Here is a 23,693-nt window from a genome sequence, read left to right as displayed (position 1 = left end):
ATAACAAATACTGGTGAGTCTGTGAAGAAACTGTATATCTCAAATATTGCTGGTTGGAATGTGAAATGTTATAACTACCCTGGAAGAGTTTATAGTAGGTGTCTTAAAAAACTAAACATAATAAATAACTTCCCTACTTGGCATTTATCCCAGAGACACAAATATCTGCACATGTATACTAACGAGCCTGACTCTCTGATGACAGCTTCCACGTGGTGTTGCTTCCGCCCTTTGCCTTCTGCCCCATATCAGATAAGAACTAGTGAGAAAGCCTGGGGCTCCCTCCTTAGGTCCTGCTGGGAGGGTCAGAACCTGAGAGATGAGAAAAACAGTACCCAGGGGAAAACAAGATCAGAAGTCAAACAACTAAGCTACACCAGAAACTAATAAAAAATAAAAAGTAAACAAGCATAATTTAATAAGGTAAAAATCAATAATAGAAAAATCTGGTTCTGTGAATACCAAGAAAATGAAATTGGCACTTGTAATTCAATGAAAATTGGGATTGAGAAAGGAGACAAAGATTATGAATAGAGGCAATAAAACATAGAAAAATACAAAATATTATGTATGACTTTGTATATATATTTGACAACCTACAGAAAATGGACGTTCTTCCTGGGGTGACAGATGATTTTAAATAGCTCAAAGAGAAATAGAAAACTTGAAGAGACTAATTAAACTTTGAAGATATTGTAAAGATAGCTAGGGCCAGTTGTACAATTTAGCAAATTAAGAAGAAAAAACATTCACTACATGTGGTGCTAGCTTTCCAGATTTCTGTTTTCTTCACAAGTCATGCTAGGCCCACACAGAAGCAACTGTCTAGCAGACCCTCAGTGGGCACTGATCTTGACACCACTTACTCTTGTGTGGGTGTCTTCCAGCACCAGAAAGTGGAAATAATTGCCAATGATAAGGGAAACTGAACCACCCAGTTATATCTACTTTACTGACACTGGTCATGTCGGTGGTGCTACAAAGAATCAAGTTGCAATAAACCCCACCAACACAGTTTTTGATACCAAATGCCTGATTGGATGTAGGTTTGATGATGCTGTTGTCCAATCTGATATGAGACAGTGGTCTTTCATGGTGGTGAATGATGCTGGAAGCCCAAAGTCCAAGTAGAATACAAGGGAGAAACAGAAGTTTCTATCCAGAGGGGGGTATCCCCTAATGGTTTTGACAAAGATAAAGGAAATTGCAGAGCCATACCTTGGGAAAACTGTTACCAATGCAGTTGTCACAGTACCTGCTTACTTTAATAACTCAGAATCAGGCTACCAGAGATGCTAGAACTGTTGCTGGTCTCACTGAACTTAGAATCATCAATGAGCTAACTGCCGTTACTATTGCTTACATCTTAGACAAAAAGGTTAAAGCTGAAAGAAATGTGCTTATCTTTGACTTAGGAGGTGACACTTTTGATGTGTCCATCTTCACTATTGAAGATGGAATCTTTGTAATAAAATCTATAGCTGGAGACACAAACTTAGGTAGAGAAGACTTTGACAAGAGAATGGTCAACCATGTTATTGCTGTGTTCAGTCACAAACGTAAGAAGGACATCAGCCAGTACATACTGCTTGTGAACATGCTACGTGTACTTGTCTCCAGTAACCATGCCAGTATAGAGTTTGATTCTCTGTATGAAAGACTTGACTTCTGTATCTCTAATAATCATGCCCAATGTGAAGGATTAAATGCTGACCTGTTCTTTGGCACTCTGAACCCTATAGAGAAAGCCCTTCATGATGCCAAGCTAGGCAAGTCTCATATCCATGATTTATTGTCCTGGTGGGTGGTTATACCCATATCCCCAGTGTTCAGAAACTTCTGAAAAAACATCTTCAATGGGAAAGAAATGAATAAGAGCATCAACCCTGATGAGGCTGTTGCTTATGGTGTAGCTGTCCAGGCACCTGTCCTTTCTGGAGACAAATTTGAAAATGTTAAAGATTTGCTGCTGTTGGATGTCACTCCTTCTCTTAGCTTTGAAACTTCTGGAGGAGTCATGACTGTCCTCATCAAGTGCAATACTACCAAACAGATGCGAACCTTCACTACCTACTCTGACAACCAGGTGCTCACTCACCACCTGTTCAGTTCAGGTGTTCATTCATCTTTATGAAGGTGAGCATGTCATGAGGATAACAGCCTACTTGGCAAGTTTGAAGTCATAGCATATCTTCTGCCCCCTGTGCTGTACCTCAGATTGAAGTCACTTTTGATATTGATGATAATGGCATCCTCGGTGTCTCTGCTGTGGATAAGAGTATGGAAAAAGAGAACAAGTTTACCACTAGTAATTACAAGGGTCATTTGAGCAAGGAAGATATTGAGCATATGGTCAGGAAGCTGAGAAGTACAAAGCCGAAAATGAGAAGCAGCAGGACAATGTATCTTCTGAGAGTTCACTTGAATCTTATGCATTCAACATGAAAGCAACTGTTGAAGATGAAAAACTTCACGACAAAATCAATGATGAGGACAAACAGTAGATTCTTGGCAAGTGTAACAAAATCATCAACCAGCTTGATAAGAACCAGACTGCAGAGAAGGAAGAATTTGGACATCATAAGAAAGAGCCGAAGAAAGTCTGCAACTCCATCATTACCCAACTGTTACCAGAGTGCAGGAGGCATGCCAGGAGAAATGCCTGGGAGCTTCTCTGGTGGTGGAGCTCCTGCATCTGGTGGTGCCTCCTCTGGATCCACCATCAAAGAGGTTGAGTAAGCCAACCTGAGAATAGACCTAGCATTGTTCCACATAAAACATTTGAAGGACCCAAATTTGTAGCAAATTCCATGACAGTTTTAAAGTCGAGCTGCTATTGTAAATAAACTGGGCATCTTGATACTTGAATATGGAATAAGTGCACAGGGTAAAGAAATAAACATTGCACTTTATAAGCACTGTATTCTAGGTGGCAAATGCGATGCCTTAAATAAAACTGTACTTAAAATTGAAAAAAAAATAAAAAAGGAAAACACAAACTATCAAAATTTAACTTACATTCCTGAAAACAACAGCGAACCCAAAACTACAGGTAAACCAGGAAAAGAGGAATTATCCTTAATCTGATAAACATTTTCTCCAAAAAAATCTAAAGAAACATCGTAATTAGTGGTAAAATACCAGCACGTTCCCATGAGACAGTTTTAAGAAAAAAATTTGTTCTACTCATTCATTCATTGCTACGAATTTTTATTGTACTGAAAGCTGTTGCTAATATATTAAATAAAACCAACCAAACAAACAAAATTTAATATTAGAAAGGAAAAAGCAAAACTGTTATTTATTTATTTATTTATTTATTTATTTATTTATTTATTATTTTTTATAGATCGGGTAGTTTATTTTAAACATATAAGGTATTCAGTTGAACAATTAATGAACTAACATGAACTCAATCGAAGAGATTAAATTAAAATTAACACAAACCTATAATATAATTTCCTATTGTAGCAGCAGGAACCAATAATAAAATTTTCTAGGAAAAAAAACAGTATTCCCCATTCACACTAGCAAAAAGAAAGATAAGCCATGTGAAAAACAAACCTCATGAATACATCAAGATAATAAAAAAAAAAAAAACTAACAGATTAAAAAATCTGAACAAACAGCAACCCACACTATATTTTTTACTGAGAAAGTTCTGTATTATAAAAATATTGGTTCTTCTCCACTTCACCTACACTTTTAGAAAGTCCCAATCTGACTTTTTGTTGCAAATAGTGGACTGAGCACAGGCATTTATATCTTCTCCCTCTCGAGATTTCATTTAAATGATAGCAAAGCAAAATGTAAGAAGACACTTGGAAAAGAGAATTTAACTAAGCTTAAGACAGAGGGAAGATAGACGCGTGCTCACAGCTTGGGAGAGACCTGGAACTGTGAGAAGGTAATAGTCTGTCCTGATCTACTCTGGGTCTTGTATTTGATGGCTATATGTACAGTGGAAGGAAAATAGAGAATTAAGTTCTGTATGTGGAGCAGTGACTCTCATCAACACACCATCATCCATAAATAATACAGACACATAAGAGTATCAGTAGCTCAACCTGTTCTTTCCAGACAGAATTGTGGGAAGTTATAAAGAATTTGAACAATCTGGAGGAGAACTAGAGTGACTGATAAGGCCATTAGAAGGCCTGAGAAAAGCATGAAATATTCAGGTCCTGCCTCTTCTGTCACCCAATAATGTTAGCTAGGCTCCAACCTATTCATTTCAAAGTAAAGACCTCCAGTGGACAATCCTTACCCATGTGCATGTGCTCCCAACCAAGCTTATTGCTTCACTCTTTGATATGAAATTTAACATGATAACCAAGGAAAACATTTAAGGAAAGACCACTGATGTGCCCCAAGGGGAACAACTACGGTTGCACATAGAAGATGTTTAATGAATATTTGCTGAAAAAGTGACTGGCCAAAAGAAAACTAACAAAAACTGACAGTAGAGAAAATGTAATTCAGGAAATAGAAAATATATGAACATACAAAACAAGAAATCTAGTATCCTCGGTGAAGTTGGGGGTGATATTCCTCCCATAAAACAGTAACAGTTATAGAAGTAAGGTAGACAAGAAGGAAGGAAGGGGGAGGGAGGGAGGAAAGAAGGGGAAAGGATAAACTGAACGGGAGGGAGGAAGAGAGGGAGCTAGAGAGAAAGGAAGAGAAAGAGAAAGGCAGAAGGAGAAAGGGAGGGAAGGAAGGAAGAAACTCTAAGATATTTTTAAGTTTAAAAAAATTAAAGTTTATTTATTTATTATAAAAAAGTTTATTTATTTATTTAATTTGAGGAAGAGGGCAGACAATGGGAGAGAGATAGAGAATCCCATGAAGGCTCCACACTATCAGCGTGGACCCAGCGTGGGGCTGGAAATCCGTGAGATCATGACCTGAGCCAAAAACAAGAGTGTGATACTTAACCGACTGAGCCACCCAGGCACCCCTCTAAGATTTTTTTAAGTTTAGTTTGCTCTACACTGCCCCCCCTCAAAAGTTGAAAGATAAAATGAAGGAAAACAGAATACTGAATAAATGAGAAGGAGATAAAATACATAACAGGTCAATTTTGAGGATGTACCGTGATCACATAGTTCATTCCTTCTAGTGGAGTTCTGGAATTGTAGAAGAGTGTACCCTATAATATGGCCAGATGCATGTTCAGAGAGTACATGTGCACATGAACACACATGCACACATACACACATGCACATGCTCTTGTGTGCATACACAATGCACATGTGTCCTCATACCCAGATGCATGCGTGCATGCACGCACACACACATACATGTTGGCTCCCATGCACACATGCAGCTGCATTGCATGAGAGGTTGATGCACTGAAATAGCTAACCTGGCTATTTTCATCTGTCCCTACTTTAGATGCCAGATTCCCACTGCTCCATGATCTCAAATCCATCATGCAAGGATGGAAGGGACAGAGTGTGTGCACTGCTGCATGTGCACCCTGATTTGGGGGTGGAGGCACTATGAGTGAGCAAGAGTGAGGACACATAGGTATGCTCAGCCACATGCTACAAGTGGCTCCTAATGTGGCACCGATGCTCTGCCCCTGATTTAAAAACTACACTTGGGGCGCCTGGGTGGCGCAGTCGGTTAAGCGTCCGACTTCAGCCAGGTCACGATCTCGCGGTCCGTGAGTTCGAGCCCCGCGTCGGGCTCTGGGCTGATGGCTCAGAGCCTGGAGCCTGTTTCCGATTCTGTGTCTTCCTCTCTCTCTGCCCCTCCCCTGTTCATGCTCTGTCTCTCTCTGTCCCAAAATAAATAAACGTTGAAAAAAAAAATTAAAAAAAATAAAATAAAATAAAAACTACACTTGATTTCCACATCCACCATTTGGTTAAATTTAAGTGGATCATCTGATTGAACCCAAGATCTAGCATCCCTAATTCACTTCCACCCTCCCTCTAAGCTTTTCTGTATTCCCACCAAGTCCAAAGTCACCCAACCTGGCCAAATAGGTGGATGTTTATGTCTCTGGATATCCATGTCAGAAAACATTAACTTTGACACTTCAACAATCCTCAGAAGTTAATTTTTTAATTAATTTAAATTCAAGTTAGTTAACATACACTGTAATATTGGTTTCAGCAGTAGAACCCAGTGATTCATCACTTACACATAACACCCAGTGCTCATCCCAACAAATGCCCATCCCCCATTTAGTTTATCCCCCCACCAGACTACTCTTCAGCAATGCACAGTTTGTTCTCTGTATTTGAGTCTCATGGTTTGCTTCCCTCTCTGATTTTATCTATTTTCTCCTTCTCTTCCCCTAAATTTCACATATCAGTGAAATTATATGATATCTGTCCTTCTTTGACTGACATATCACTTAATACATTCTAGTTCCATCCACATTGTTGCAAATTTCATTCTTTTTCATTGTCAAGTAATATTTCATTGCATATATATACCACATCTTCTTTATCCACTCATCAGTAGATGATGTTTGGGTTCTTTCCATAATTTGGCTATTGTTGATAGCACTGCTATAAACATTGGGGTGCATGTGCCCCATCAAATCATCATTTTTGTATCTTTTGGATAAATACCTAGTAGTGGAATTGTTGCATTGTTGGGTAGTTCTATTTTTAATTTTTTGAGGAACCTCCATACTATTTCCAGAGCGGCTGCACCAGTTTGCATTCCCACCAACAGTGCAAAAGGGTTACCCTTTCTCTGCATCTCTGCCAACATCTGTTGTTTCCTGAGTTGTTAATTTTAGCCATTAAGCTATATGTGAGAGGAGCTAAAACCATACAGTTCTAAAATAAGACATAGTGAAATGTCTTCATGGTCTTGGGAATAAGCTAAAATTTCTTAGAAAAAGTATGGAACACATTCACCAAAGAAGAAAAAATAAAATTTACTTCATCAAAATTTAAAATTTTACTTGTCAAGTACACCATTTAAAAAGCAAAAAGACAGGCATAGACTGAGAAAAAAAATGTATGCAATAAATATACCTAACAAAACTTTTATTCAGAATATGTAAAAATGTGCAAAAATAAATGAAAACCTATGACTGAATACAAAAATTAAAGAACTTGAACAGACACTTTTCAGAAGAAAATATCTGTAAGGCTAGTAAACATATGATTAGATAGATGTTCACATACATTAATTACTCATCAGAGAAATGCAAAAACAAAACAATACAAACCCCCCCAAAAAATGTGCTGTGGTGTATCACTACACATGCACTGGAGTGGCCACAATTGAGACTACAGGTAATCCAAATGTTGGGGATGGGGCAAATGAACCTCTCATGCACTGCTTTTCAGATTGTAAAATGTAAAACAACTCTGGGAAACTAGAAATTTTGAATTGAGTTTAACCAATTCTTACCCTATGTCCTCACAATTCCACTTCTAGATGAATACATATATTAGTTTCCTAGGGCTGCCATACAAAGTATGAAAAATTGGGTGGCATAAAACAGAAATGCATTGTTTCAGAGTTCTGAATGCCAGAGTCTCAGATCAAGATATCAACAGAACCACGTTCCTTCTAATGGCACAATGGAAAGAGCTCTTCATGTCTCTATCCTGGTTTTTTGGTGGTTCCTTGGCTTGTGGATATTCTCCAGTCTTCTCATGGCATTCTCCCTGTGTGTGTACTTATGTTCAGCCCCCTTTTTATAAGGACACCAGACATATGGGATTAGACACCACTCTGCTCCAGTTATGACCTTATCTAAATGAACTATAAATGCAGCTATGCTATTTCCAAATAAGGTCACATTCTGAGATACTGGGGGTTAGGACTCCAATGATATGAATTTTGGAAAACACAGTCCAAGCCATAACAATACCCAACAGAAGTAAATGCGTATGTTCACCAAAAGTCATATATAAGACTTCTCATAGCAGTTTAATCCGTAATAGTCAAAACTGAAAATAAACCAAAGCCCAACAAAGAATGGACCAACAAAATGTCATAGATTTATACAATGGAGTATCAAATGATTAAGACAAAAAAACAAAATGATTACTACACTTAACAATAGGGGTAACTTTCAGGAAGAGTATGCGTAGCCTCCCTTGTCTATGGGGGATTCCTTCTGAAATGAAGACCCTCAGTGGATGCCTGAAACCGCAGATAGTGCCAAACTCTGCATATACTATGTTTTTTCCTATACATACCTACCTATTATAAAGTTTAATTTATAAATTATGCACTGTAGTAAAAGTTATGTGAATGTGGTCTCTCTCTCTTTCTTGTTCTCTCTCTCTTTCTCTCTCAAAATATCTTATTGTCTTGTACTCACCCTCCTTCTTATGATTATGTAAGATAATAAAATGTCTGTGTGATGGAATGAAATGGGATGAATGATGTAGGCATTGTGACATGTGGTGAAGACACTATTGACCTTCTGACAACACTCAGAGGGAGGATCCTTTCCTTATGGACCATGGTTGACCTCAGGTAACTGAAACCATGGAAAGCAAAACCATGGCTAAGGGAGGACTATTGTATAGATCAAAACAAGTTAGACATAAGAGGTCATACACCCTGATTCTTCTATATAAAGTATGTATAAACTATAGACATTTTTTAGTGATTTATTTATTTTTGAGAGAGATCACCTGAGCAGGGGAGGGGCAGAGAGGAAGAAGGGGACAAATGTTCCAAACAGGCTCTGTGCTGACACCAGCAAGCCCCATGTGGGGCTCAAACTCACAAACCATGAAATCATGACCTGAGCTGAAGTTAGATGCTCACCCAACTGAGCCACCCAGGTGCTCCTGAACTATATAAACTTTTATATCAGTTATCACAGGGTGATGGAAGCTGTGAAGTGGGGACCCATATTGTGGAGGTGGTGTGACAGTGAAAATTAACAGGGTAGATGCATGGGGGAATTTTGTGGGTAAAGGAAACATTCTGTCTTCATCTAGGGACCGGTCACTCTCTCCAGAGAACATGCAAAATTAATCAAGATGTGATTGAAATATATGTATTTTACTCTGTATATCATATCTAGGAAAGGCTTTAAGAAAAAATAAATAAAACTACACAGAGGGACTGGCATTCTTTAACACAGAGTCTGCTGTATTGATACAATCTTGCTAAAAGGCTTACTAAAACAAAAAAAAATAATTTATTTGGAGAACGCTTAATAAGATCTACCTAGCAGGGGCTGGTTAATCCAAAGCCTCCAAGTCTAGCTGGCATAAACCTGGGGACACATTGTCTTCTGTGCTAATGCTGCAGCCTCTGAACAAACAGAATCTGGTGATTGTATAACTAACTGCATCCTCTCCTAAGTGCCTACTTTTACTTCATGCTTCTGAGCAGTATAAACAAAGATAGGAAGCATGGTGTGGAAGAGAGTAAGGGAGAGGGAGGAGGGAAGAGGAAATTAAAAAGAAAGACACAGATATAATTATTTTTTCCTAAATATCCCAGGAGACACATTGATACAATACACACAAAAGCCCAGAAAACCATGTCACATCAGTTGGTTTTTCAAGAAAGCAAAAATCTGGGGGCTTTCACCCCAAAATAAAACCATCTGCAGTATTTACAGAACAGTGAAGTAATTGACCTTAATATTGATGATGCTTGAATTTCCAGTCCTCTGTGTTTCCTGTTTGAGAAAACTAGAGTATGGCTACATATATTTTTAAAGATTACTACTGTGCCACACACAGAAGCATTTCAATCCCATAAATGGGATTTCAAATGTGAGATTGTGGAGACCCATTAGCCAAGCCATCCCTTGGTCACTCAGACTGAGGTTCAGTAGTTGTGATGTTGGATTATTCTCTGTCTCTCAGAGCTAAAACCACCTACCCATAGGTCTTAGTTAAGTCTCCTGAAGCTACTGTCCCTTTATCATGATTGTTCTGATTTTTCTATTTGCCTCTCCTCACCCCAGACCCATTCTCCACCCCTCCGTGCCTGATCTGTATCTCTGGAAGCTGATACAGAGACTTACATTATTATTATTATTGGCCTCCATAGAAGCATTTTCCTGACCTCTGCACTTGGTCAGTGTCTCCCTTCATTCAAGGGTAGGTTCCACATGACAAAGATTATGCTTATTTAATTTTCTACTCTATGTCCAAGGCCTGGGACAACAATGCATAGGATATAGTAAACACTCAAATATTTGGCAAATATTGAAGAATGGATAACTAAATGAGGATATAAGTGAATAAAGGAGGAACATATATGTTTGGGCCAATTCTACTTGTGACACAGGAAATAAATCCACTTCTTTATACTCAAATTATAGTTACATGAAAAGCTAATTTAAAAAACAAGGCAGAAATCATAAATGCAAAAGCAATGAGGGAAATAGAAAATCACCATTAGAACAACGCAGTAATAATTGCTCAGGCAATTGACGAATGCTAAAATTAGTGAGAGGTACATTAAGAGAAACAGGAGTTTGTATAGCCTCAAAGTATCTCCTGCAAAATATTTAATTACCTTTTTGGCTTTCATGTACATTTAGAAATTCTTTGATACTACTACTTCTACAAGGTAAAGCTCATTTCACTTCTTGTTGAAGTGTGGGTTGAAGGTAGTTTGTTGCTGCTAATGGACAGAACAGGGTCTCTCATCCCTCACTCTTGTCTGTTGCAGGGGCTACTCTGTGCAATGTGAAATTTTCAGAACCATCTCTTGCTTCTACCCACTAGATGCCAATAGAACAGCCCTCTCCCATCTATGACAACCAAATATGTCTCCTGACGTTACTGAGTATTTCCTGGGACACAAAACCACTCCTAGTTGAGAATTACTGAGGTACAGTATAGAAAGGGAAAAACCTGGAAAAAAAACACCCAAACCCATCAATCAACAATATCACCAGGGACAAATTGTGTTCACATCATGTACTCCATGATATAATGAGATGAGAAAAGTAAACAGTCTAATATCGGAAAGTATCAGATAAACCCAAATTGAGATACACTATGCAAATGTATCTAACAAGTACTCTTCAAAAATGACAAAGTCATGAAAAACCAGGAAAAATTACAGATTGCAAAAACTAAAGAGACATAATGATTAAATACAACATGATGTCCTGGATTGGGTCATGTAACAGAATAATATATATTAGTGCAAAAATTGGTGAAATCTGAGTAAGTCTGTAGTTCAGCTAATAGTATTATACTGATGTAGGTTTATTAGTTTTGATAAATGTACCACAGTTAGATAAGATGCTAATATAAGGGAAGGAAGGGTATGCAGGTACTGTCTATATTACATTCATAATCCTTCTGTAAACCTAAGATTATTATAAAATAAAGTTAAATAATTAAAAAAAAGTAAGCTAATGAGCACTAATTGCAAATGAGTGGTAGAGAACACTGTTCAATCTTTCTCTCTCTCAATATGCTCCTTACCTCAATATATTTCCCTGGCCCTATATTTCCAGTACCCTTTGCCAGTCCAAATTCATAGTTTAGCTTATACTTTGAGTGACTTCTGAGTTCTATATTTTATTCCAGTTCCATGACAGCTTCACTCACTAGGTAAACAGATGATAAAATTTCCAAGCCTCGGGCAGAAACAAATGGCTTTAGAAAAGTTCCCTCTAACTCAAATACAATTGATGGAAATCTCTTGGAAGCAAATTACTTCCATTTATCCCAAATTTCACTGTCTTTTCAAATGCCTAGCTAATGCTGCAGGCCTTCTGACAATGGGGTCTCATTTAGTGGAAAGGCTTATGTTGCTTTGAATTTTCTCCTCAGTGATACAATTTGTGGACAGGCTGCACAATGAGATCTCCTGAATTATGAGAAGCAATAAGCTTTTCTAACTGAAAAGCTGTCTCTCCCACAATGGAAAATACAGGAAGTATCATTAAGGCCAGGTGAGGGCTGGGGAAGTGCACCATAGTTTCAGTAAAGGCAACGAGTCCATAATAAAGCTATATTCATTTTGACAGAAAAAATACTAGCCATGATTCCAAACCCTCCACTTAGTTCCCAAAAAATTGTGCCCACAGGGGTGCCTTGACTGGTCTTCTCTAATGCTCTGGGCTGGATCATACCTGGAGCTTATGGAAACTTAAATTCAATACTTTTCCTCAAGTTCTTGATAGAGGAAATTTGAATAACGTGTTCACTCCACAGCACACAGTCCCTTATGAGCAGGAGAAGAGCATAGACATTTTTGTTCCACACTTTACTAGGTCTCCTTGAACATAACAAAGTTTACCTGAAGTTACAGAACCCCTGCCTTCTCTTAGGAGACTTGTGGAGGAAGGATTGGTGTATAGCCAACATTTCCTGCCTGGAAATCTTCATCAAAATGGTTCTTATGGGTTGTCAATGGACTCACGAAGTCATTAGTCCAATGGATGTCTGTCACACGGATGTAGGAGATCTGTGAGTTTGGTCCATCACATTTGGGCATGTGAATGCTTAAATCCTGGATTTTTCCAACTATAAAATATACTGACTTATTTTTTTAGAAAATGAAAAGATAAATTTAAAATTAAAATTAATCTCAAAAGTCCAAGCATGAAACAGACTCTAATCAGAAGCCATTAAGGAAAAAGGGTTTGAGATTTGATTTCATAAATCTTAAAAATTTGGGTACTGCCAAAGGCATCATATAATCATTTAGTGACAATGTGGTAAAACACAGTGATAATTTATGTGATGGAACAATGAATTAATATTCATAATATGTAGGGAGTACCTATATATCAATGAAAAAAGAAAAATCAATAGACTTGGTAGTGGCTATGAACAAGCAATTTACATATTAAAAATATAAATGTTCAATAAATATTTAAAAATATAAATTTATAAATAACCAAATAAAATTTAAGTAAAATAAATATTTAAATAAAAATTTAAACTACAGAGGTGCCTGGGTGGCTCAGTGGGTTAAGCATCCAACATCAGCTCAGGTCATGATCTCACAGTTTATTAGTTTGAGCCCCACATTGGGCTCTGTGCTGACAGCTCAGAGCCTGGAGCCTGCTTCAGATTCGGTGACTCCCTCTCTTTCTGCTCCTCTCCCACTTATGTTCTGTCTCTCTCTGTCTCTCAAAAATGAATAAATGCTAAAAAAATTTAAACTACAATGGGAATTTTTTCTTGACAGAAAAGACAAAAACTAAAAAGAATACTGATATCAATGTAGTACTAGCAGGAAAATTTCAGCTATTACCTATTTTTAGCAGAAGTGTAGATCTGTTTAAATTAAAAATGTACTCTCTACAAAAGTAAATATATACAAATATCTTGAAGACAGTTTGCCAAATCAATCATAACTTAAAATTTGCATGTCTTATACACTCAGCATTTCTACCTACACCAAGGATCCTTACAGGTATATTTACATGAATATGCACAAATGATAATAAAACCAACACCAAAGAAAGCCATGAGACTTACATAAAAGAAAATATATGTATAAATTTGAAACAGTGCCTGATATTATATAAATATACCTGGTAAATAACTATTTTTATTTTTATAAAGATGTTAATTTTAGTGAGGATTATAGGAATCAACAAAAATAAAATGTGTTACTGATACAAGAAGAGTTAAAAAATCACACTGTATCCATGTTAGCACGATTGGTGATCTATAGGTATTTGTAGAACAAATGATTACTTCTGGTTGTCTTTGGACATTTGGCTTCATAATGTGGTTTTCTGCAAATGACAGATGATTCTTGAATATCTGCTCGTCTTTGCATTAACGCAACGGTGTTCACTTGCCATTTCTCCTTGCCGCAGGCTGCCTTTGGACATTGCTAGGGAAGTACAGAGGGCAGCCAGAAACTATCTGCTGGGTGTGGGGACTTCCCTGACCTCAGGCGTGATACCAGCTACCTGAGCCACAATTCTGACTCCCCAAACCCACACAAAAAAACCCTAGTGCTCTATGAAGCAACTGCGGTGGCCCCCAGATTTTCTACAGAAGATGACATTTACTGTCAGGGTTATCTGTTCTACCCCTCATCTTTATCAGTTATCACTGCCACTGGCTCTAAGCCACAATTTCTGTCACTTCTGTAGCTCACTGTTTACATGTTGGAAGGTAGATTCCTATGAATGTTTTGCCATATACAGGATCCAATTTGTTTCCTATTTTTCACATCTTGTTCACCAGGGGGATGCTTTTTTTTCCCCCAGAGCTATCACCGATTCACTGATTCCAAGTGCTGGGGAAAAAGGAAGGAAGGCTTTCTTAAGGATGGCTGACTAGTATTTGTGGAGATTAAGTCTGGTCTTTGGGCAATTTCACATCCATTTATTTTCCTATCTCTGGCAATATCTATTGATTATCAAAGTTTAGTCCAGGAAACCTTAAGTGTCCCCCAAATCCTTTCAATGGGTCCATGAATTCAAAACCATTTTTATGATAGTGCCAAAGAGGTGCTCTTAAAATATTTTTTTTACTGTCATTCTCTTACAACTGTACAATAGAGTCTTCTAGAGACTAAATGACATGTGATATCACCATAAATTGCATGCAGCACAAGTAAAATTCAGCTATCTTCTAGTAAGCCAGATTTTAGAAATATTTGCAAAATGGTGAAGCAAGGCCAATTTTCTCACTACTTTTTTTCTTTTGAAGAACATTTAACTCTTATAAAACTTAGAATTTATTGTACTACCAAATTGGTTTATTATTTTTAAATAAATAATTCATATATTAATCCATGTCAGATTTAATTTCTAATACAGAATACAGAAAAAGCAGAGAAAAGATTTTAGATGTGCTCAGTAATTTTGAAAAAGCTAAGGGACATGCAACCCAAGGTTTTAGAACTGCTTCTCTGGAGAATAGCTTTAATTCTTCCTTGAAAGTGAGCTGGCAAAGTGTTCCCAAATGAGGAGAAGTTACCATCTAATTGGTCCAAGTGTTGTGTCCTACCCACCTGTCCTGTTGTCTGCATGTCCTAGATTGACACAGCCCATCTACTACCTCACTAGCATAGTAAACTAGGACATTTCTCTTCTCTGATTTACACTCTATCACCTATTCCTGCCTCTCCTGCTTCTGAATCTTTTTCCCCAGTGAAGCCTCTGTGGTTTTACTGTTTAACTATTTATTTCTGCCTGGGGTCCACAAAAGTCAATAAAATGCAGTCAACTATGTGATTGATTTTATGAATACTAGAAAGCCTCATGTCCACACCCATTCCCTATATATTATTACATTTTCTTGATGGTGCTTTTCAATTCTTGTTCAAAAAGAGTATTAAATTATTCACAGTATATGTGTAAATATGTATTTTAATTTTAAATTAGATATGGAATAATAAAATAATAATTTTGAAACAATAAACACTTTTATAACTAAAGATGATGTGTATAAAATCTTAGTCACTTCTTCAAAAATACATTAAGTGGTTTTAATTTTATATAAAAAGTGCAATGCATTCTCACAGTATGAAACATATTCTTACAACATTTTTGTTTCATAATATATAATTTCACAAGTATATCAGAATTTATATATTGTTTCTTACTCTGAGCATTTTTGTTGCTTCTACTTGTTTTCCTATTATGAATCATGCTTTAGAAAAACTCCTTGTACCTTAGCCTTTCTTCAAAACCATGATTATTTTCTGAGTATACATTCCTAGAAATTGAAATATTAGCCTATAAAGTACAAAAACATGTTAAAGTTCTTTAATTTTTAGCCAACTTGGTTTCCAGGAAAGTTATACCAATACATATACCCATTAGCAGCATATGAGAAAACTCATCTCCCTGGACCTTCTCAGAATTAAGTAGTTTGATTTAAAAAATCCAATTTGGTTGGGAAAAGATATATTTCTTTGTTGTTTGAAGTTTCATTCTTTGGTTACTAGTGTGATTGAATATTTTCCTCAATGACCTTTCTATGTGAGTTTTTTATCTGGCTAAATAATATGTGAGCATCCTGCCTGTAAACTTTAAGCTTATTTTTTCAGATTATCTTTTCCCATGTTATCAATATCTCTTTGTCCATCTGCATTAGTTTGATAGGAATGCTTTAAAAAGTACCATAAACTGGGTGACTTAACAGAAATGCTTGTCACACTTCTGGAGGTTAGAAGTCTGAGATCAAGGGGCAAGCAGAATTAGTTCTTTCTGGGTCTGTAAGGGAGACTGTCCCAGGCTTGTCTTCTTGACATGTAGATGACCATCTTCTCCCTGTGTCTTCACGTTATCTTTTCTCCATACACATTTCTGTCCAAATTTTTCATTTTTATAATGACTTCAGTCATTTTGGATTAGGACCCATTCTAATGGCCTCACTTTAACTTAATTACCTCTATAAAGACTTTATCTCCAATTAAGGTCTTATACTTTGGGTACTGGGAGCTAGGACTTCAACATGTGAACTTTGAAGGGATACAATTCAATCCATAACACCATTCTTGAGCTTAAGCTTAGTCTTCATTTGTGATTATTTTCTTAGATTGATTTCTTAAGAGTAGAGATCATGATTACAAATTTTGATATCGTTCTGCATACTATCAAAGTGACAGCTTGCCTTCTGTAAGAGAAATAATTTTCATTTACAGTTGGAGATGAAACTTTATAAGACGGAACTTTAGTCCTCTGACAAGAATAAAATCAGTAACATAAAGGAAGGATAAGAGACAAGGCAATGCCTTGGTGTGGGCCATATCCCAGTAGGAGAGGGAGAAAAATGATGGCTCTGGGTTGCACAGGGTTTTGGAGCAAAGCCACAGGGACAGAGAATAGCCAAGGATACAAAACTTCCACGGTGGAAGTTCACCTTTCACCTGCTTTTATTCACCTTTCCCCGAGGGAAGTATCTTCTCAATACTGAAAGTTTGCTGTGAACATTTGATCCTGACAGACTATAGTCTGTACTTACTGAGAGCCCTGGAAAGAATGTGTCCTTTGCTAGGGCTGGAAAAGTGATCTCAGGGCATCTGGGAAAGAAATGGAACTTCCAGGTGAAGTATCTTCTGCTGGTGGCAAATACCATCTCTGAGGAACCATGCACTATCTGCTTCACCCTGCAGGTCTGTCCTGTGTCCTGCTCATTTCACATCCATTTTCCTGTAGACAGAATCTAATTAAGAAACAATTTAGAATAATTAGAAGGGAGTAATGAATAAAAGGCAATGAGACATTCTGCCAGTAATTTAGTAAGAACCCTGCCTTTGCTAATTAGGAAGTAAAGCATCCACCTGAACCTGGAGCTACCCAACAGCATGCCAGTTTTGTGGCACAGACTCAGATGGCACAGGTACATGGAACAAGTCACTAGGCAAGTGAGGGTCAAATACTGTGCTCCTATTCTGTGGAGGTAAGACACTGGTGCTGGTGATGCTGCAGGAGCAGAGGGAAGATGCGGATAGATGTTGAGGATTCCAGGTCACCAACTCCTGACCAGGAAGCAGGCACTGTTCCAGGGGCATTACATAAATCCTTGCAGTAACCCATATGGTACATGTTGTTACCCTCTGTTTTAATATGAAGACATTATGACTATGGGAGAAGCCAAGAGACTAAAAGGAAGAGCTACTATTAATAATCCAAACCTGACTGATTTAAAAACTTGGAACTTACCACTTTCCATCACCACCTTGGAAACCTTGAGAGAATAATCAGTTAGCAAGGGCAAGTTCCTATTATTGTTCTGCTTCCTTCCTAATTAATGTTGGATTAATTGAGAGGTGCAATTAGTACTATTAGTGATTCTTCTGTTAAGTCAGTTATGTTGGTCCTGGTTGGATTTTCCCTATTTTTGAGGAGAAAAGAAAAAAAAATAGTTTAGCTTCATTCTAGCCAACCTGTTTAGGAAAGATCTTAGCCACCGTATGAAATACCTTTGGTTAAAATGACAGTGATTAGATTCCTCAAAACAGCTCCAACAAGTAAAGAGCTTGAAATTCATTACCTCAGTTTTACAACAGGAAAAATCTGGCCAAACTGAAGATCAGCTTTCCCTGGGCCTATTAGAGATCTGAGGTCAGGGAGCAAATGACCTGAAATCTGTAAGGTCAGCTGCACCCAGAGATAGAGTACCCAAGATTTTCTCATCTGGATGAAAAGTCATTGGAACCATAAAATGACAAAAACACTTACCTAACTAGTAATTTTCACTAATTACTGGAGGCTGAACACAGATTAGCATAATACTAAGAAAAATAAGTGTTCCTCCTACAGGCATGGGTGGGGGGGACATTGTCACAGGCTTTCTCTCCAGGAACTCCACTTGGTTCTTGCAGTGAGAATCCCAGAAAGATTTCAGAAAGATCTCCTCATGGCCCTGGCAGGAGTCAGGGATGAATGGCCATTGTAGCATTATATACCTTCCCAGCTTTTTCCCCAGCAAAAGCCCACTCTCCAGGTGAGGGTCTTCACCAGAAGGTAGTACTGAAACCTTATTCTAGTGGAGATGGGAGGGGAAAATCTGCCTCACTCAGACCCCCACCCAACATTTCTGACTCACCTAAGGAAAAATAATAAGAAATACAAACAATAGGAGACAAAAAATTCAAGGCTATAAATCAGAGATGGGGGAACAAAAACATTTTTGAAGACCACACCCATGAGATAGTGCCCTGGTAAAAGACATAATCTGAAGATGATAGAATGATCCCCCACCTCACACTTTACTGCTACACTAATAAGCTTCCAGTACAATAAAAGTCCATAATCATATCTGCATAACAAAAGAGAGGACCACAAAAAATGACTCTCTCTGAAGAGTAGAACAAGAGGAAGCCCCTAAGCCAAGGACAGTGACATCAACAAAGACACTAGAGGAATCCTTAGCCTCTGGTACCTATAGCTATAGCCAACATTAAATCTAATCCATCTCTTAGACTGAATAACATACATCCTCAAACTAAGCTACTACATCAAAAAAATACATCATTTTTTTCCAACCAAAATTTAAAATGCATGTTAAAGGGCAATATACAACACAGTTGAAGACCTAAAGTTGTCATTGTGGCCAGGCTCATATATGGTGTCGACTTATCAGAGAATTTAAAATAAATATGATCAATGTATTAAGGACTCTAATGAAAAAGTAGACAAATGCAGCAATAGCTGGGTAATTTTATCAGAGAGATAGAACCTCTAGGAAAAGAAATCAAAAGGAAATGCTATAAATAAAATATAATTTTAATGCAAATGAAAAATCTTTTGGATGGACTTAAACAGTAAAAAAAAACAATGAACTTGAAGACAGTTCAGTAAAAATTTCCCAAACTAAAACACAAAAAGAAAAAAAAAACATGAAAAATAGAACAGAACACCTAAGAATTGTATGACAATTTCAAAAAGTTGTAACATATGTATAACAGAAAGAAGAAGAAAGAAGAGGAAGAAGAAGGACAAGAAGGACAAGAAGAAGAAGAAGAACGACAATAACAAGAAAAAGAACAAGAAAGAGTAGAGCAGAAATAATATTTTTGAAGTGTTAATGTCCAAGAACTTTCAAAAATTAATGACGACATCAAAAGACTGAGACTTCAGATGGTTAAGCTCAGAGAACACCAAGAAGGATGAGTTATAAACATAATAAAAAGCACACCTGGGCATATACCATATTCAAACTGCTGAAAAACAAAGACAAAGAGAAAATCTTGAAAAAAACCAGAGGAAAGTTTTACCTATAGAGAAATAAAGATACACATTACAGGGGACTTCTTATTCAAATAAACATTCAGGCCAACAGTGTGGTGTGAAATATTTAGCGTTGAAAGAAAAAACAAGGACAAAACCTCTAATTCTATATACAAGAAAATTATCTTTTAAATGTGAAGTAGAAACACTTTATCAGAAAGCCAAATACCAAGGAAATTCATCACAGGAAATATCCACAGAAGTTCTTCAAGAAGAAAAATAATTATGAAATTCAGAAATTTGAACATATATGCAGATATAGTGACAGAAAAGTAGCAAAGATAAAATATTAAAAAAAAAACTCTAAATTGTTTTAAAATGATAGTTATAATGCTCCAGATAATCTGGGCCATCTATAAGCCAGTGTTGTCTCTCCCTGTTGCTTATCTGGCCCAGGTAGTTTCCTCAGCATAGAATACCTTTCAAGAGGGTCCCCTTTGTGGCTTGACACACCACCACTCATCTTGCAAAATTAGCCTCCTTATCTATCATGCTATGATATATTTCCTGGTGGTCATTTGTCTTTCATTTTGTAGGCATTTTGTAGAAATAGTAGTTAAATCCTGTCCTGTGTTTGGGGTATCCTGCAGTCTTGGTGGGTATGGTGAACATGGCTCCTTTTATGAAAGAAAAAGGCTAGATACTTTGGTCTCAGCCTCCCTTGTAGGCTTTGCCAGCTGCATGCATGCTCTCATAGGACTGTGACTCCAGAGAAACTGAGTCAAGAGGGATTGGACAGGGAGCTAATGCTGGCAGTGTTAGCTGTGATAAGTAGGGCCATTGACAAAGCAGTGTTAGTGATCAGACTGGTTGCACCCTCTGCTTTACCTTCAGATCTTGCAACAATGCCTGCCCAAAGTAAGTGCCTAATTATGTTTTATTGAATTCATGAATGAATGAGTACATGGAGCTTCTAATGGTTGGTGACAACTGTGCTGTTTCATTTCTCAGACTAGTTATGGTCTGGTTTTAGGTAGTGTTCCCAAAGCTTCTTCTTGAACTCTCAACTTCCCTGGTCCATCCAACAGTTCTAAGAGTCATCCAAATTTTTTTAGTAAACATTTCTACTTATATTAGACTCCAGTTTCCTGAAAAGGGAAATCTTGACCAAACACTTTCGATGACCTTCTATCCTCAGGGAGGACGACCAATCTCAGCTGAGGCACAATTATAGCCTATGTATACAAGTTTCCACATTTTGTCTACAGGGATCTCTGAACAAATCTGCATCTCCCTCTCAACTGAGTTTTCCTGATGGTAAGGACTGTGTATTTGTATCTATTTATTGCCAACACTTAAAGACTGTTTGGGTCCATTATGAAGTCCTGGTTGATGTTCTCTATAGTAATGAGAAATAATGACATGCAGCTGATAAGATATATTAATTGCTACTGTTATGTACCTCCTGCTAATGAATCTGTGTAACCAAATTCTTGACTGGGCTACGTATTTGCACAGGGATATTTAGTGCCACATTCTATGGAGATGAGAAACTGGTATACTATCTTGTCCATTGGTGAAGACTGGATAGACAAGCACAACTAAAAGGGATTAAAACATATGATATAAGACAGCAAATAATTGAATAAGAACCTCTGTGAATGTTAGAACAGACAGGAAAGAACAAGCATTACTTATTAGATTGCTGTTTTAGAAGCTGTGTTATATCCCTTACCTAGGCTAATTCTCTTTGTCTTTTTTTATTTTTTTGAGAATAATTTCCTGCCTTTATTCATCTTCCTTAATCCACTTAATCCCATTCTGGGATACTGAGCTCTTTTCTCTGAACCTCAGTTTTCTCATCTATAAGAATAGGATAGTGACATGTTTTAGGTATTCAGTGAATGTTCTCAGTCTCAGAGTACATTTGGTAAAGATAATCTAATAAGGATTCATAGATCCATCTGTCACTGAATATGTAATCTAGACCCAGATACCTGACTTTATCTGTATGTCTTAAAGAAAGTGTGAGGTTTCTCAGTCTTTTTAGACCCTTTCAGCTTTGTCTTCTCAATGGATCATTCTCAAACTTAAAAATTTTGGCCCCATTTTCAGCTCCTGAGAGCCATTCTATAAACTAGAGATGAACACTGAACAAGATGGAAGAGGGCAGAGATATTGACTATTTATTTAAATGTCATACATTAAGCCCCTTCAAATTTGTTCCACAGCTTTTCCACCAAGAAAAAGTTCTGAACCAATGTGGGATGGGGGTGAAAATAACAAGGAAGGATACTGAAGTGATTGTGTCCTTCACCTGGTTGACTTCCTTATGGAGATGGCCACAGCACTCCTTTGCAAATACTCTTTCTACCTGGCCTGTACCTGCCCAATGCTCACTGAGCTTCAGGCTCTGGCCTGATTGTTCTGCCACACCAGTTGTGGCTGCTTTGAAGATGGACATCTTCTCTGCTGAACAAAGTGCAAGCCTCTGCCTTCCAGTTAATAAAATGTCAATTACTTTATTTTCTCACAACTTAAAGTTGAGTGCAACATGCTAATTTATGCAATCCCTCTGAATGTTTAATTTTTCTCAATATAAATGTTCAGTCTCCCAGTTCCTCTCCCCTCATCCTGAATCTTTCCTGAAGAAAGTATCCAGGTTTATGAGGCAGGGCAACTTTTTAAACATTTATTTATCTATTTTGAGAGAGGGCAAGAAAGCACATGAGCAGGGGATGGCCAGAGAAAGAAAAGGAGAGAATCCCAAGCAGAACACAGTCAGATGCTTAACTGACTGAGCCACCCAGGTACTCCAAGCCAGGGGAAATTCTTCATTTTCATGGTAATATGAGGACGTAGAGGGGATAAATGGTCTCTACGTGAATTGCCTTGTTCTTCTGTTCCTGGTATGACCTGATAAACTCTGATGATGCCAGCTATAGTTGGGTGAGCTTATGGACCATTTCTATGACAAGATATGCCAAAAGGGTCTTCATCGCTGTTTTGGCTCCATCTAGAGTTCACCAGCTATATACTTCAACTTCTCACCAGTTCTTCCATCCAGCTTGCTGTCTCAGTGAAACAGTCTCTACTCTCTGCTGGAGGGTCTATTCCTCTGCTTCAGTGTATCCCACAGCAGGACATGGGCTCTCAAAGAGAGGGCTACAGCAAATGCAGGGGACACATGGTAAGATCACGGTGCACTTCCCTCCTCTGGCTGTACCCCAGCTTTGCAAAGGCAGCTAAAAGGGTCTCAGAACTTACAGATGCCTTCAAGAGACTCTTCTCACATTCTAACACACCTCATCCTTTCTAGGAACTAATGAGATTTTCAAGATCAGGAGAGGAGGTACACAGCTGACTACAACCTATATGAAACCTAGCAAAAAGATCACTTTCTAATTATCACATATTAACATAAAATGACCTATGTAAAGTCCTTGTGATTGCCTCTGGTAGAACATGAGAGATCACAAATAGGGTTTTGTTCAGGAGCCAACTCCTTAGTCAAGAAGACTAAATAAAGACTTAAGAATGAATGGAGTTTCTTCTACCACATGTTATTAGGGCCACCCCCGTAACTTTTAGTGCTCTCCACCATATGTGATTTTATTCTCACAGAGGAAAGATGGGATCAGATCAAGTTTTAAATTGGGTTCCAAATAGCCATATATTGGCAATATTGGGCTCAAGTCTGCCGAGGGAGGTATGAGCAAGTTAGAGTTGCAGGACATGCTCCAACCTCACTTCTACCAGAGCACTAATTTTTGCATATTGAAGCTCAATCTTCTTAAATTCTTCTTTAAAAAAGTGTTACTTCTGATTAAAATTTTAGAAATTTAATGTGCTAGATGGCCATCATTTCTTCTATTTTTCAGACCCCATTATTATGATAATATATTCTCTGTTATCCTTATGACCCTTTCCTTCTGATTCCAGCTTTCTTGATTCAGAAGAATATATTTAAACAGATCTTTGGTGGTCTCACTAAATCTCATCATTATACAAGGTTTTAGTTGGATACTCTAAGGGTACCGTTAGGCACAGGGATTTAATAATCCTTCCCGGTTTCAGAGCAAGATGGCCAAGGCAAGTTCTTGATTCTCAATTAACC

The 23,693-nt window shown here is 37.6% G+C and overlaps 1 pseudogene; it reads left to right on the top strand.

Moving 5' to 3' along the window:
- The first annotated feature begins 985 nt into the window (after positions 1-985).
- LOC112871354 (heat shock cognate 71 kDa protein pseudogene) lies at positions 986-2,811 on the top strand (annotated as a pseudogene).
- The last annotated feature ends 20,882 nt before the right edge of the window (positions 2,812-23,693 follow it).

Source organism: Puma concolor, chromosome C1 (assembly GCF_028749965.1).
Source record: "Puma concolor isolate L17-30 chromosome C1, mPumCon1.1.hap2, whole genome shotgun sequence".
In the NCBI taxonomy this organism is placed as follows: domain Eukaryota; kingdom Metazoa; phylum Chordata; class Mammalia; order Carnivora; family Felidae; genus Puma; species Puma concolor.
Note: the sequence above shows the minus strand (reverse complement) of the source record. Positions and strands in the feature narration are given on the sequence as shown.